Below are 18,225 nucleotides of genomic sequence, written 5' to 3'. Positions count from 1 at the left end.
ATAAACTTTAATAACATTCTGTAAAATGATTATTGTAATCATCATATTTTTAGTATCATTACTGAAAACAGCATAAGAAATGAAATTTTTTGAAATTAATTTGCAAATAAATCGTAATGTTTCGGAGTAGCAGAAAATCTTTTTGATCTGAATAGATTTCTCCATTGATATGTTGTACCTAATTATTAACAGTTATGAAACTGCAACCTTGCATTAAAAAATCATTTTACAAGTGCATACAATATATTACATCATTTTAAATTTGTGTTGTTTGACTTTAAGAGATGGAATAAACTTGCATAATAGAATATACTTAAAAAATACAATAAAAATTGTTACATTTTCATTTTTTATTAATAATTTATACAAAATTCTGTTCTTTTCTATAAGAAGGATATTATCAGAGAAAAAAAATAATAAACACATAATGAGATTGGATGAACACTTTAGAAGCAAATTAAATAATTTGTTTAAAATTTGTTTTAAATATTTACATACCAGCTGATTTTTGTGGATTGTTTAAGCAAATGATGTGCTTGTTTTCCTTAAGGTTTGTTTGGAAATGATTAAGCAAATCAATGCATGAATAGCTGCAAAGCATAAGGCTTGTAATATATTCTTTGTTAACATAAAGACCATTGAGCATCTTCATCTAAGGAGTATGAGATAAATAGTTATTTACATAAAATACAGTGACGTTTCTTATAGTGCTGAATAAAAAAATTTACAACTTAGAATCCGTAGAAATAACTTAGCTAAACGTCTACTGAATATTCATATCATATTTGATTAGCAATTTTAAAAACTAACTATTACAGACTACTTATATTTATTGAATTATATATATAACTATCTCACAATTTGTAAAAATAATGCAAAAAACAATTATGTATTAATATTTATGTCATTCTGTTGGATTACATAACACGAGAAGCACTGGAAGGAGTAACTATACTACATAACTTTCAAAAAAGCAAACTGTTCAGCATACGACTAAATTGGAATACCAATATGAAAAGTCTTTATTTCGACTGGATTGTTATAATTTACTGTATAAAAGTGTCATTTCAAGTTTCTGTCATCTCTGGCACAGACAGACAGACGGACGGACATTTTTTTAAAATGTGTTGTTGGAACTTAGGAAAATCTAAAACGTGGAAATTCTCCAAAATCTCAATTTCGATGTTTTTTTTCACGATTACAAACTTTTTATTTATTTATTTTTTAACTTTCTTGTATATTTTATACACGAGAAAATAATAAAACAAAGAAAGTTACAAAAAGAAATTATTTACCTACATTGTTTTAACACCAATATATCGTCCCTTAAATCGTATAATATGTCACTTTTTATAATCAGAGAATGTTCAAGATTCAATACTGTTACTGTTTTTGAATAATCAATTTTTGAACACTTAATACATTCTTAAATAGCCCCTCTGCAACTTTATAAATAGTATTACAATGTATTATGTAGTGTGTTTTGTTTTTTAAAAGAATTTTTCATTGCATGATTATTTTTAGAAGTTATATAATTGCAGTTATCTAAATGAAAATGAATGCAAAACATACAAAGTTGCCCGCCAGTGTCTTACATTTGCGTACTTTTATCATATGAGAGCATAATGTTTTGGGAATGGAGTTTTGATGTAAAAAAGTGGTCAGATATAAATGTCTTGAAATCAGGACGGCAAAAAATGCAAAAACAGCCGAAAATATTTCAGTTTAGATTTTGAATTATCACTGTCTTTTTTAATTCTATTTACATGATTGAAAATATTGCTGCAGAAAAAAATATAGTAAGAAGCTCTTTTTTTTTTCTCTTCATTTTTCGGATGCTAAAATTCATTAATGCATTTCATGTAACTAACTATGGATTAAAAATTCAGTTTGCAGTAATTAAAATTTACATTGCAAATTTAAAATGTTTTCACATTATAACTTAAAATTAGCAATCGTACAATAGGATTTTTTAATCTTGTTTTTATCAGTTCCTGGTAATATATCAAGAAAAATTAAAGCAAACAAAAATGTGGAATTTTGAAACTATAAAAAGAAACATAGGCTTCTTTGGATCTGTGAAGGCAAAGTAAGAAAAATTAACAGAATGATTTGTTTCTCCGACAGTGAAGTTACTGTATTCCTACAATCATGTAAATGAGTTTTAAGAGGCACGTCTTTTCTTTTTGCAGCGACAGTGCCTATTAGATGTTAATGGGGGAAAAAAAAAAGATATTTTCATGTTATTCAGAAATTTTTCTGATATATATATATATATACGAGGGCAATTCAGAAACTAACCTCCGATTGGTCACAGTGCGGGTAGTGGGGGGAGTAGCGCGCCATCTGTGCATTCACACGCTCAGCAGGTCAGTCGGCATCAAGCCGTAGTCGAGTGAACATCGTACCTGCGCTAGTTTAGTTTTTGTGGCAGTTTGAAATGTGTGCTGCAATAGAAAATCCCGCCAAATGTGAAGTGCGTGCTGTTATAAGGTTTTTTACAGCCAAAGGATACTCTGCAGCAGCTATTCATCGTGAGCTTTGTGCCGTGTACGGACCAAAAGTTATGAGTGAAGGAGTTGTCCGTGAATGGGTACGTTTATTTAAAAGTGGACGAGAAAACGTTCATGATGAAGAGAGGAGTGGTAGACCATCCTTGGTGACTGACGAACTCGTTCAGACAGTTGATGCAAAAGTTCGTGAAAATCGACGTTTCACGATGGCGGAGTTGTCTACTGATTTTCCACAGATTTCTAAGACTCTTTTGTACGAGATAGTGACAGCAAGATTGGGTTACCGTAAGTTCTGTGCACGATGGGTGCCCAAAATTCTTACCGACCACCACAAAAGTCAAAGAATGGTCTCTGCATTAGACTTTCTGTCACGTTATGAGGACGAAGGAGAACCATTGTTAAACAGAATCGTGACCGGTGACGAAACCTGGATTAAGTACGTGAACCCTGAGACAAAAGAACAATCAAAGATGTGGGCACATTCAGATTCGCCTACCAAACCAAAAAAAGCCCGGCAAGATTTTTCTGCCAGAAAACTGATGGCAACGGTGTTTTGGGATGCCAAAGGGGTGTTGTTGGTTGAATTCATGGAACGTGGGACGACCATTAATCAAGACGTGTACTGTGAAACACTAAAAACATTACGACGGGCTATACAGAACAAACGCCGTGGTATGCTGACTTCCGGTATCGTTTTTTTGCACGATAACGCTCGTCCTCACTCTGCTCGCAGAACAACAGCCCTTCTTGAGTCCTTCAAGTGGGACGTTTTCAACCATCCACCTTACAGCCCAGATCTGGCGCCAAGCGATTATCACCTCTTCATGCGTATGAAGAAATGGCTCGGGTCCCAGCGGTTTGATGACGACGAAGAGCTCAAAGATGCGGTCACAGGCTGGCTCAAGGCACAAGCGGGTGATTTTTATGCAGAAGGAATTTCAAAGCTTGTGAAGAGATACGATAAGTGCCTCAATCGTTATGGAGACTATGTCGAAAAATAGTGCAAAGATGTAGTTGTAAGATGTATATATTAAAATATTTTTACTTAACTTGGTGTATTTTTTTCAATCAACCGGAGGTTAGTTTCTGAATTGCCCTCGTATATATATATATATATATATATATATATATATATATATATATATATATATATATATATATATATATATATGATATTTTAAACTCTTATTTTAACCAAATTAATTTCCAGAACTTTATCTTAATTTAGACCATAGTAAAATATTCTTATATTTCCTGATCTCATTCCATTGAAGCTATGTAAAAATTACTGCCCAATCACTTCTACGTATCAAGGGAAGATGATTCCTTCGGTGCCCTTTCCAAGGTGTCAAAGGTCACCACGTGTATTGAATTGGCGCGTGGCCAGAAATCCCATGTTATATAAGACTAGTGATCATTTGTTTCGTTCCTTCCTTACTTCTGCTTTTGTGCCGCACTGTGGCGGACGTGCCTTATCCGCGTCTCTGCTTGTAAATAATTATGCTTTCCCGGAATGGATATTAAAATTAATTTAAAAATGTAAAATGTCACTTCAATGTCTTCGAACCTGCATTCTGCTTCAACTAAAATAAGCTTTTATATATATATATATATATATATATATTACAAAAATCCTTAAGTTAAAAGTTTCGAAGATGATGTATCAATGGAAACATTCTTCACACCAAAAATATTTTTAAATACAGTCCAAGTTTTATTAATATGTAGAAATTCAGAACTCAGCAAAAAAAAACGGCAGTACAGCTGATAAAAAATACATTAGAAAATAATTAAAAACCACTTGAAATAAATAAATAAACTGAAACTTTTCCTTTTGCATCGAAAGATTTAACATTACCTCATTTTTCTCCAGCATTCTACGTAATAAAATTATATACGAAGCGAAACTTATAAAACATGAAACTGAATTCATATTAAATAATCATTTTTAAAATACGACGAAACGGGATTTTTACTAATCATCTTTTGAATATGATGAATTGCGCATGAAAGATATCTTTTTAGTTAATTTGAAAAAATAATTAAGTTATATGTTAAAGTTATAAGACAAAACAACTAAGTTAAGATATAATTAAGTTAAGTCACAATGTTTTAACAAAAATACCACTCCGCGCTGAACATATCAGGAAAATGTGATACAACTCAACATTCTAAATGCCCCTCTTTCTCAAACGTTCCACCTCCGAAAAGTATAGCTTGCAATGGATTTTCCCATTGCATAGGAATAAGGGTGACGATTGAGACACTAGTTTTTCGCATTGATTTACGGTAATCCGAGGTAAACTGCTTTCGTTTTGTCGTGTTTAGACATGGCCGTTCGGATATGAATTTGCTGCAATGCAGTACTTCTAAAATAGTCTCGGCCTCAGCAGGATTTAAAATAACCTGAAAAAACAGCATAAGAAATGATATTTGAAACAAACAAAATTAAATAAATTGAAACGAACAAGGAAATTTAAGAGAGAAAGTAATATCACTTTCACGATTTATATATTGGTTTAATGCTTAATTTTTAAGCATTTTTTTTTCTATTTATTTCCAGTTAAAATGGGCATATTTCTCAAACTTCGCTTTGGAGAGCTGGAGATGCTTTGATTGGGGGGGGGGGGACATCGTCTTATTTTTGTTTCGTTTCTTAATTATACAGATGAGAAATATCGGAAAATATAAATATCGCAAATAAGAAGCATACATTTAAACCTGGAACATCCAAGGGAATCTATGTTTTAATAAAGTCGGCAACTGATAGCCAAAGATTTGTTTATTAACACTAGGGATTAATTGCAAAAAAAAAAAAAAAATGATTGTTCATCAATGACATGATAACAGACACCACAACCTTCCTACAACAATATTATTTGCTACCAAATATCTAAAAGCCTGGTTAGATATATCTTTAAATAGCTTATTTTTTGCAACATAATTTTTATTAACATTGTATAATAAATGCAGTATTCTCAAGTATACAAACAAACAAAAAAATATTCTGCCACAAGTGAAACCATTTTACTTTTTGTTGGCATGCTCTCTGTATGTTGTAAATATATTTAATAACATTTTCAATATGTATTTTATCGGCAACAACAATCATTTGTATTTTTTTCTTAATATTAAAAAAAATAAAATTTGATCTGCTGTTTAAAGGTAACTCTGGACATTTAAAGGTTAATTTATCAATATATGTATTTCGTCTTCTAAATGTTCCTACACTGAGAGCATGATGGCTTATTTGAAAGAAATGGAATTTTCATTTTTGAAAATATAGAACTATTTTACTACCTCATGAAAATAATTTAAAATATTATTATAGCACTTTTTCTATTCAAATGATAATGCACAGGTCAAATCATAATTGGCGAATGTTTAATAACATATTTTTATCATTTTTCTAGACCTCTAAGGTTATTATAAAACATTCATTTTTTATATTTATATTCTTTTATTTATTTTTTCAAACTTGATTACTTTAATCCATACTTTTTTATGAAAGAAATCTGTGCTATGACTACTTTTATGTGCAACATTCAAATACCAAAGAACTAGAAATTCATCATTTTAGCTCATATAAGATCAGATTTTGAGAAGGCAATGCTATCAGAGGTACTTTTTCATAAAAGCATTCATTACTTTTACTGTTGTATAACCTTTTAGTTCCTCTTTGACAATACAATTTATAAATTATTTCCATGTGAAATTTTTATATTATGAAGATAGTATAAAGGTTCATAAATATTATTGTATAACTGTTTATGATTTTGAAGGAATAGAAATATTTATGAATTTTTTTTCATTACAGTTATCTTTAATCGAAGTTCATTTTTTTATATTTTATCCTAAATATAATTTAATCATTCATTTACATATATATTTTTTCTTCAATATTTATCTACCTCCCCCCCCTCCCCCCCAAAAAAAGATAAAATAACTTCATTCATAATTATAATGAAACTTTGTTTAATGAGCATAATTCATTTCTGAATCTAATTCGTAATGTGAAAAAAGTAATGAGAAACAATTATTTCCATAACAGTCAACATAAAAAAGGTCAATGCATTACTTTCTGAAAGATGATAATCGAATAAGTTAATAATTATGTATTTTAATATTTATAATACATCCTTTTTTACAAGAAAATTTTCTAAAGACATTTATTTTGGGCTCCTAAATTTAGAGGAAATGAGACACAGCATTATAGTTGAATGTATTAATTGTAATTATTGCCTCATCGAGATAATGTTTCTCAACATGTGATGCAATAAACTCCCATCCTTTCAGCCTCTCTCTTAATTCACTGGAAAGTTGCTGTTTTGTTGTGAATCTCATTTCTTCTTCTCCTGACCAAATCTCCTCTGTAGCTTTTTGCTATGATACAGAATGCAATTCCATAAGCCTTTGAAAGCTCTGGCTATGTTCTTCCACCAACTCATCAATATCAATGCTATTAATCTCTAGCCCCATAATCTTGGAGACAAAATCCCATTGATTAAGGTTCCAAAGGAACTTTCTCAAATCCTTTTTAGTCTTACAATTCTATCTGGCCAAAAGTTCTACCATATAAATATAAGGGCTCTCTTCAAACAAGCTCTCAATACAGACTTATACAAGCCATTCAGCATGTGATATCATGGTGTCTTCTCTCCATTTGTCCTACAAAACATAGCTTGTTAAGTAAATCACTTCTTTACATTTTGTTCTGCTCTTTACACAAATCATTCATTATGAGAGGTGCTTGTTAAGCAAGGTGTGACTTTTTCTTATAGAAGGATTTAAAAATATTTATTTTCTATGTTATTTTTATTTATAACAGGTATTGTATTTTAAAGTCAAAAGTTCTGAATTATTGCCTAAAAAATGAAATTAAATTTCACATGTGAAATTGTAAAGAATATGCATAAACCTGTGTTGCACAATTTCAATATCAAATAATATTTTGACATTGTGTTAAGCTTATGAAGTGTTTTACTATTTGCAGTAAGGGCAATAAGCTCTTAAAAATTTTTTAATACTAATATAAAATTCCCAAATTTGTTCACAAATATATAATATGATTGAATTAGCCTATCTATCTAAAAAATACTTTATGAAGCAATTTCCTCTTTTATTCAATAAAATAAAATATCATGCGTTTTAATATGAAGAATTCATAAAAGATTGCTACATCTCTGTAGCCAGTATATACAAGAATTTTTTTCCATCTCTGCCTCTGTATATCTTGCTGAATAAATAGCATGGTAATCATAATATGAGTTTTTGATCTCCATTCACCATCAGTGTCTTGTATAATTCCATATATAAGCCGAGAAATTTTTTTACATTTTCTAATCTAAATTTTATTTACATTTAAATCTTTCTGGGGATCAGTTTATTTATAGATCTGTTAATCTCGCAAGAAATATAGATGCATTTGCATTAGCTGGGTGCAAGGAATAAATTGCTAGATAGGGGATTTGCAAGGGATAGATAGCATCAAACATAGCACTTTTTATTTCAAAACTTTAAGAAAAAATTAATTTTAAATTAAATCTCCTTTTTTTGTAACAATGAGTTGTTTTACTTTTTAAATTGTTTATTATTGCTGGTTTGTTATGCCAGACAGAGGATCAACAGCATCCATACTGTTAGATTTTTTTGCAAAAGTATCATAGTTTTAAAATTTATATATATATATTTAAAATTGTATTTGTAAATAACAGAAATCTCCATCACTTCCAATATCTGTTAAATAATTCTGCATGGAAAATATATGAAATGCAGAATCAGGAAGACTGTGATTAAATTAGGAAATGACGAATTAATTTGTATGATTTATGAGGCTTTTCTTGATATAATTTAAGCATACTTCGTACTAAAACATACTGATATGAATTTTTAAAATAAATCTGTAATATATTAATTGGAATCCATTAACCAATATTTATTGTTGCACATATTCTGTAATATCATTAGAAACAGTGTATGATGAAGTGGTATATAGTCTTCCTATTAAGATTCTGAATGAAAAATGATGCAGTAAATAATTTTTAAATGTCTTATTCTATGGATTGCATCAGTTTTTAAATTTGATCTGGGCATATGAATCATCCTTTTATCAAAAATTAAAACAAGGAAAAATTGCAAGATTTTTTTTTTTTAATTCATGGCAATTTATATTAATACTGTTCTTATAATGAATTACGAGCTATATTAATCCAATTGTTTAAAAAAAATTTCTGTGATAAACAGGAAACATTTTTATGCAATAAATATTTTAAACTGAAGAATGATGAAAATGTGTAGAAATGCAAAGTGATTTTTTTTTTTTTTTTTTCAGATGCCTTTTGAGAATCAGATTCAATGAAGAGGCCAAGTTTTCTTTGGAATAGTTCTATGCTGCAAATCTTAGCTATAAATAAAAAGCATTTTATTGAATTAAACCATCAGTAATCTAAACACAATTGAATTTTTTTATTGAAAAAACATGTCAACATTCAGGATGTAGATTCTATCATTGATGGTGGCTTGAATTTGCCTAATAATGTGTAATGAAGGCTTTGATGATGAAACAGATTCTAAAATTGATCTTCATATGAATGGGAAAAAGTTTATATGTGATGTATGCGAAAAAGCATTTTCTAATATAAGTAAGTTTAAATACCATTACCAAACTCATATAAATAAAAAATCCTATTTTGGTAATGAATGCAATAAAAGGTATTCTCTAAAAAGTGAATCGGATTACCACTTTCTTACACATATATATGAAAACCCTTATGTTTGTGAGATATGCAATAAGAACTTTTCCCAAAAATCTTTTTTGAAGGAGCACTGTCACTTGCATATGGACAAAAATCATTATTCTTGTAAAATATGCTTTACAGGATTTGTTTATCAGTCATTTTAAAAGACATTTTCTTATATATATGAATGAAAAACCTTATTCATGTGACATATGCAGTGAACATTTTCCAGAAAATATAATTTAAATGAGCATTGTCAAACTCATACCAATGAAAAGCCATATTCTTATGTAATATGCTGTCGAGGATTTTCTATTAAATCAGCTTTAAGTAGATATCTTCTAACTCATACTAAAGGAAAACCATATTCCTGTGATGCATGTGCTAAAAGTTTTTCTTGAAAAATTAATCAAGCCATTACCAGATTCATACAAGTGACAAACCCTATTCATGTAATGTATGTGGTAAGAAATTTTCTCAGAAATATTATTCATACAAGCATTACCAAATTCATACAGGTTACAAACCCTATTCTTGTGATATACGTGATAAGAAATTTTCCCAGAAATATCATTTAAATGAGCATTATCAAATTCATACAAATGAAAATTATTCTTGAAAATCAATTTAAATCTGCATTTTTGAATTCACATCAATAAAAAGCCTTTTCTGTATAATTTGCAGAAAAGTAATTTTAATCAAACTTATCTACTCATACAAAGATGCAAATTTTTGTTTATTACAATAAGACTTTTTCTATAAAAATTATTTAAAATGATTAGCCAAAAGGATTATTCTCTATTTCTAGAAAAAATATACAAGAAATGCTCTTTAGAAAAATTTAACCCTTTGTGCACAATTTTTTTTATATAACAGACTCTTGCTATGCAGCATTTGTTACTTTTTTTGCTGTATGTGATTTCGGTTATTCTTTTATTTATTTCTGTAAAGTATATTTGAATCCAGCTGATAAATAAATGAAATTTTTTTAAATAATTTAACTTAAAGTTTTTCTAAAAATATTCTTTTAAATATGTGTACAATTGTAGTTAGCATTTGTTGGTACTGTTGAAGTAAATTTTGTTTAAAGAATGGCTGCATTATATTGTCAGAGGCTTTCACAGTTTTAGGAAGATCAGTCATATGTATATTTTGTTTTGCTTTTAAAATATATTTACTGTGATTGAAATGAACTTTATCCTCAATCAGATTAAATGCTTGTCTTTTATGTCATTAATACACAATTGATTATTTCACATTTCTCTTGTTTTACTGTTGCAAAAGAAATAGTTCAAATATTCTTTTTTTATTTATTTTCATATTTACCAGTTCAAATGCAAAATACTTATTTATAGAAATTTCATAAATTCTTCTTTAGAAGTTTTTATAAATTTTATCTCCTTGAGGATATAAAATTGAAACGATATTCCTGGTTTGACTCATTTTGTAATAATTCGTATTATTATTAGTAAAAATATTTTCAATTATTTGAAATATAAATTTGAGTTTCTTTCCTATGTATTTTTTGGATGTTTACAGAAGTTGAATCTTTCACACATTACATATTTTTATTCTTCTAAATTCAATACATTTTTCACTTTTTAAAAAAATGTTTAGTTGTAAAAAGTATCCTTTCAAGAAAACTTGATTTGATTTGAATTCAAGAAATGAAATATTTCTATTTAATCAATGGAATGAGTCTTTTTTACAGTATCATTCTTATTTTAAGCAATTTGTGGTTTTGCAAGAAACACACATAATATAGCTTCTTTCACTGCATTCATTCTTTCTGTGTGCTTTTTTTTTTTTTAAATCCTCGTTTCTCAAAAAATGATCTATTCATTCTTTTAGCTCCTTGTTTGTGCCAAATGACCCATACAGATTTCTGAGATGTCATTTATGTGTTCCATTCTCATCACAATAATAATAATCACTTCCTCGCCATGTTAAAATTTAAATGTGTTGCTCTACAGTATAGTACTCAAAAGTTTGCCTTCTTTGATTTTGGTTATCAAAAAGTGATTAAAATGTTCTAGAATTAAAAAAAAAATCTGCCTGCAGCATTTTTCTTGACTTAGCAATTGAAAGATTATAAGTGAATTCATCAATAATAGTACCATTCCTTATAGCAAACATTTACAAATAATGTATTTAAAGTATATTTAAAATATTATGAATTTTTACATCTTTATCAAATTTATAATTTAAAGTTTATGTATAATATTAAAATGTGCTGCACTTGGAATTTACTTTTATACTATTAAAATCAAGAAAGATGATTCACCCAAATAAATTGGATTTATCTAATCCTAAGTTTTTAAATTAAGAAAAACAAAGAAATAAAAGTGATGACGAATGTTAATCAGATAAAATTAGTAAATATCTCACAGGAAATTTCTCTACACCTCTGATTGTAATTAAACTATCCTCTGTTATCTCTTATGTCAAAATACTCCCAATTTCAAATACCCAAATATTTTTTATACTATTTAATTAATTGTGTTTTGCTTTATTAGCTTCATTTACTAATTCTTCATATGAAATCTTTCAATCTTGCATTTATTTTTTTCATTTCCAAGTTTTTTTATATGAAATTTTTGAATCTTTTTTATTATTTTCAATTTCCAATATTTCATTTAAATAAAATCATAATAATATTTATATTTTATTTAGTACTTTAATACTTTATTTCTCATTCGATAATTGTGTTGATTCAAATTACCTAACATTTTAGAATAATGTAATCAAATATACCACAGACCATCCATGTATCCAAGTAAAGTTCATCAGCTGTGCTTCTACAGAAAAATGGTCATAATCTGTACACAATAACATTTAATTTATTTATATTTTTTATTATTGTTGATGATTTAGTCTACATAATATCTTTGCATATATGCTCTCTAATCTTTTTACATTTCATATATCCTTGTTGAAAATGATTTTTATATTAACGTAAAGGTAAAGGAAATTTAGGTATCACTTTTGAGATACATTTAATTTCAGTCTCTTACTTAGATTACACTGTAAGGTATGATTATATGTCAAAGGGTTCTGATACACTTCCACATCTTGCATTGATAGGGAAATTATAATAATATCTCTTAATCTAATTTAAAACTTAATTAATTTGTTAATTTTTATCTTAATTTGGTGCATATTAACTTCATGCTAAAATATTCCCTTATTTCCTGATCCAATTCTACTATTTTTTATATTTAATTATTGCTGCATGTGTGCTCTATAAAAATGCTATTTTTATATTCTGGTATATGGAGATTTGAAACATCATATAGAAATAATTAAAATTCTCAAGATTATTGTTGATTATATTTTTATGTTTATTAATAGTTCTGAGAGAAATATTCTTCTGGAGTTAATTCCGTAAACTGAATTCTAATGGCCTATTCATCTATATATTTAAAATAATTGACAAACCAAAGAGTCAATCTTTAAGGCAAAATTGCTGTACAAGTTTTAACAATTTTTTCTTCATATAAAAATTTATAACTCATTCAATACTCAACCACCATCTATTTTCGAGGAAATTTTCAAAAACGCTTTTACGACCATGTTTTTGAATTATTGCATTCAATGCATTGGGAAAGAAAACAAAACAAAAAAGTTTCTTTGAATTCTTCAAGAAAATTAAGTACTTTTTAAGGGCTTTTTTTTTCCAAAATTAAACACTTTTAAGGTGCTTAAAAATGTTTTTCAAATTTAAGCACTTTTTATGACACTACACACCTTGATAGAAATCTAATCAGTAATTTATAACAATTTTACATCACAAAAGAAATAAATTATATAAAAATACCATCATATATATATATTGATGTAAGCATTTTCCATATGGATTGGCAAAAAGAAAATACCACAAATTTTTTTCTTTCAGTTGCTTATGACGAATCAGTAAAATAATATTAATTATTAATGAAATAAGGAACATGTGTTTAGGCTCTCATAATAAATTCATTTTACATGCAAAATAAAATATAAAAATGATTATTCTTTATTTTTAAATTAAGAGGGGAAAAAAAAGTGATAGTATAGTTTAAGTATAAAACAATTTTTTTCCCCTTCTTTATTGATATTGTTTTTTTTTTACTAAGTAATAAAACATATAAAAGTTTTACACAAGACAGAGAATTAAATGAAATGAATATAAAAATATCATATTTCATAAAAATTTGTTAAATTTCCTTTGTTACAAACATGATATGTATAGAACACATCAATCACCTTAACAGTCATTTACCAGCCTATGCCATCTAGAATAATAGCAGAGGAAATGTATAGTGAATTTTAGGGAACTAATGATTGTACAAAAAAAAATATAAAGAATGATCTGATGATAAATCTGATGATCAACACAGTTGCACAATCTAAATTTACATATTAAAGACAGTTTCTATGGAATAGATAGGTAAAATAGTTCTCAAATCACAAATGTACCGAAACTGGACAGTGTGTAAATTTAAGGAAGTCTTTGAGAATATGAATGGATCTTTTTTTAAACAAGATTTACTTCACCAAGTACTAACAAATACTAACTTTTATTGTATACATTTTTAACAGAATATTTTTAGAAGTATTTTTAATAGCTGCAATAAATAAATCATTCTTAAAAAATCTCAATAATTATTTGACCAGATTTGAATATTTTTTGCAAAATTAAATAAAAGTAATTGAAATCACTCACAACACACAAAGTAAGAAATGCTGCATAGCAATGTTTATCTAGGAGTTGGTTATATAAAGAAATAGTGCACAAAGGAGCAAATTTTCATATATAGAATTACTTTCTTGAATACTGGTTTATAAATAAGAAACAATTCTTTTGTCAAATCATTTTAATTGATTTTTATAGAAAAAAATATTTTTAAACATAAACAAAAAAAAAACAAAAAAAAAAAAAAAATGCTTCTTTGTATGAATAGGAAAAAAGTTGATTTAAATTATTTTTCTACAAAAATACAGAAAAGACTTTTCATTTATATGAGTTCAAAAATGCAAATTTAAAGTAGATGTTCAAGAATAGGATTTATTTTATTTTAATTAATGTGATAATGTTCATCTAAATTATATTTCTGAAAGAATTTCTTATCACATACATTCACAAGGATAGGGTTTGTCACCTTATAAATTTGTTTACATGTTTTTAAAAGAATATTTTCATAAGAATTTTTACTACCTAATTAGATATTAAAAAACATTAATTTGTAGGCTAGATTAAACTTACCCTGAAAAATGAAATAAAGTAATTAAAATCTCTCACCCACCTTCTTCTCTCACACACATACAGTAACAGATGTTGCATGGCAATATCAATCCAAAAGTTTATTGAAAAAAAAATGTGCAAAATAAAAAAGATAAAAATTTTTGACATAGCAATTCTTGAGTATTGTTTCAAAAATAAGAAACAATTTTTTTTTATCAAACTATTTTAAAATGAGACATAAATGTAACAAATAACCTCCAAATTAAAATAGATACATTATTATTCATTAATTAAAACAAAAGATTCAAAAGGAAAGAAGAATGATTACTGATATTTTCAACCATTAGTGGGATCATCATTAAAAAAAAAAGTGCTCAATCCGAGGAACCTGAAAAATAGTAAAAGGTCTCTGCATTCTATTCAATCACTAGATAAAAATAAAAAATTTTTAAATGAATCTAAGTTTGTTGCTACTTTTAATATTTTAATCACGACACAACAAAATAACACTCTATAAACCTAATTATTTGCAAACACAATGAAAACATTCATACAAATATTTTGAAATGTAAATTTATACACATCATATCAATATGATAATGCTTAATTTAATTTAAGGCATGAGAAAAATTCTTTTATGTACCCTGTAAAAGAAAGTTGATCTTTCTGCTTATATTATATCTATTCAAATTGTTTTTTATAGAAAATATGTTATTAAACTAATCAAAGATTTTTTTTTAAAAAACTTCTTCTGTGTATGAGTATAAAAATTATAATTTAAATTATTTTTTTACAAATTACATAGAATGAATGTTTTCATTGATGTGAATCTAGTAATGTAGATTTCAATTAGATTTTCAAGAATAGAATTTTATATTTGTATCAGTTTGTAATGCTCATTTAAATAATATTTCCAACAAAACTTTGTACTATACATACCTTACGAATATGTTTGTCATATGTCGGAAATAAGTAATGACAATTTAAATTGGATTTTCAAGAAAAAATTTTCTGCATAATTTATAGATATATAATTTTACTTTTGTATGAGTAAAAAGACATCTACTTAAAGCTGTTTTTATAGACAACCTACGACAATATATTACACACAAATATTATCTTTAATTGGTATGAAATCGATGATGCTTATTTAAATAATATTTTTGAGAAACATTTTTACTACATATATCACAAGAATAAGGTTTTTCCTTCATATGTTCATTCCTTCATATCTTTTAAAATGATTTTGATAAACAAATCCTTTTGAGTATATTTCACAAGAATAAAGACTTTTATTAATATGCACTCGACAATGTTCCTTTAAATGAAATTATCAAGAAAAGTTCTTATTGCGTATCTAAAAAATATAGGGTTTCTCATTTGCATGGGTTAGAAAATGGTTATCCAATTCACTTTTTAGAGAATATCTTTTATTGCATACATAACAAGAATAAGACTTTTCATTCATATGAGTAAGAAGATGTCTATTTAAATAAAGATGTTTATTTTTGAACAAATTCTTTGCAGCATATTTCACAAAAATAAAGTTTTTCATTGGTATGAATTCAGCGATGCACGTTTAAATGAAATTTTCGGAAAAAGTTTTTGCTGCTTATCTCACAAAAATAGGGTATTTCATTTGTATGAACCCAATAATGTATTTTTAACTCACTTTTTAAGGAATATCCTTTATTGCAGAGATCACAAGGATAGGATTTTTCATTTGTATGAGTTTGATAATGGCATTTGAATTTATCTAATTTAGGAAGTGTTTTACCACAGATATTACATGTGAACTTTTTCTCATCTGTGCAAAGCTCAAGCTGGGAAGCTCTGATAACAGAGATTTTAATAGAAAAATCACAAAGCAAATGTATGCCCTTGGCCATGACAGAAGTTTCTATCCTGAAAGTCCAAATTTGTTTTCTTTCTGAATATTTAGATGTAGTTGAATTACTGATAATTTGATTTTATAAAACACTTTATTTATATATAAGACCTGCAATGGTTTGGACTATTCCAAAGAAAACTCTATTCATTGAATCCGGTCATTCTCAAAAGGCATCTGAAAAAATAAAATATATTTATCACTTTGCATCACCACATATTTTTATTATTCTACATGTGTATGATTATGGCAGAATAATCCTGTTTATCATAGAAAAATTCTTTAAACAACTGGATATATAACTAAATTCATTATAAGATGGGTATCAATATAAATAATTAAGAATTAAAAATTTTTTAAATTATTATTTTATGTTTCAATTAATGATAGAAGGATGATTTAAATTCGTGATTAAAAATCAGTGATCTGCAAACAAATTAATATATTATTATGTCATATATACAAAAGGATGGAAGTGAAATATATTTTTGTTTCACGAAACCAGATATAGGTGTAAATAAATGAAATACTTTTCATATAGGTGTAAAAAATGAAACCATAAAATGAATTTACAGTTAGAGGGCTGATATAATCCATAGAGTAAGACATTTGTTTAGGTAAGTGGTTAAAATATTTAATGTATCATTTTCCATTCAGGTGCTCAGTAGAAGAAAAAAAAAATGCAACTAGACATTATGCATATGCACAGTTTCTAATAATATGACAGGATTTGGAATATTGATTAGACAGCTTGCAGTTAGCATATCACAGAATCTTTTAAATGTTCATATCAGTATGTTTAAGAGCAAAACATTCTTAACTGGCATTAAGAAAATACTTATTAATCATACAAATTAATTTGTTAATTCCTATTTAATTACAATTTTTTCCAGATTCTGTTTTGTGTGCTCTGCAAGTATATTTTTTCAATAATATTAGGCATAAAATTTTATAAAGTCAGGCGGTCTTTATAAAGTTTAATATTGGTTTTAAATTGGTAAGAAATAATTATGATTCATTGATATATTTTAAATTTGAATTAAAGAACTTATTTTAATTTCTGATATTCAGGATATATTTTTAGAATGAGATCCAAATCCAGGTGGATGGTTATTTATTAACTGTATGTCAATGGTAAACTTTAGCTAACAATAGATTACTAGATATTTTTGGTAATTTTTTAAGGGGAATCAATAGCTTGCATGTCATTAATTAATAAGTACCTGAAGGATTTTCAAGTTAAATTTTTTTTTTTTTTGTCTAAGATATTTTTCTATAACATTTTCTGAAATTTTTTTTGAGATATTTTTCAAAATGCCTTGAAAAAAAAATTAACTAAGAAAGAAATAGAAGAATTAATCAATAACTAGCCAAACAGATGAGAGCAAATGCTTATAAACACAGATAAGACAATGAGATACAAATTTTCAAATTGCAAAAGATTCACCATAATTAAATATGAAAAATATGGCATTACATTATGCTGTAACAAAAGTAAAAGCAATTTCAAAAATTTTCAAATAATTTCTTAACTTTTCTAATAAATTTGTTCTTGTGATTAACAATATTTTGTATCCAGATTAATTTTTGTATTTTTTTGCTATTGATTTTTGTATTTATATTACAAATCATTTATTTTCAAAATGTAAAACATAGAAATTCTTAAAATTCATTTGTTTTTATTATAGAATTCTATTAAGAAGCTCCTATCTCAACTACAGTCTAATGTTGCTGATTGGCAACAAACCATTTTTTAGCTGTAAACTTATATTTAAAACTGCATATATTTTGAAAAATTAGTTTTTCTATAATTTATCCAGGAAATGAAAATCAAACAATATTTTTAAAATCAGTCATTTAAAATAA

This window comes from Argiope bruennichi, chromosome 10, assembly GCF_947563725.1.
Source record: "Argiope bruennichi chromosome 10, qqArgBrue1.1, whole genome shotgun sequence".
Taxonomy (NCBI): domain Eukaryota; kingdom Metazoa; phylum Arthropoda; class Arachnida; order Araneae; family Araneidae; genus Argiope; species Argiope bruennichi.
The sequence above is the reverse complement of the archived record's forward strand: the minus strand, read 5'-3'. Positions refer to the sequence as shown.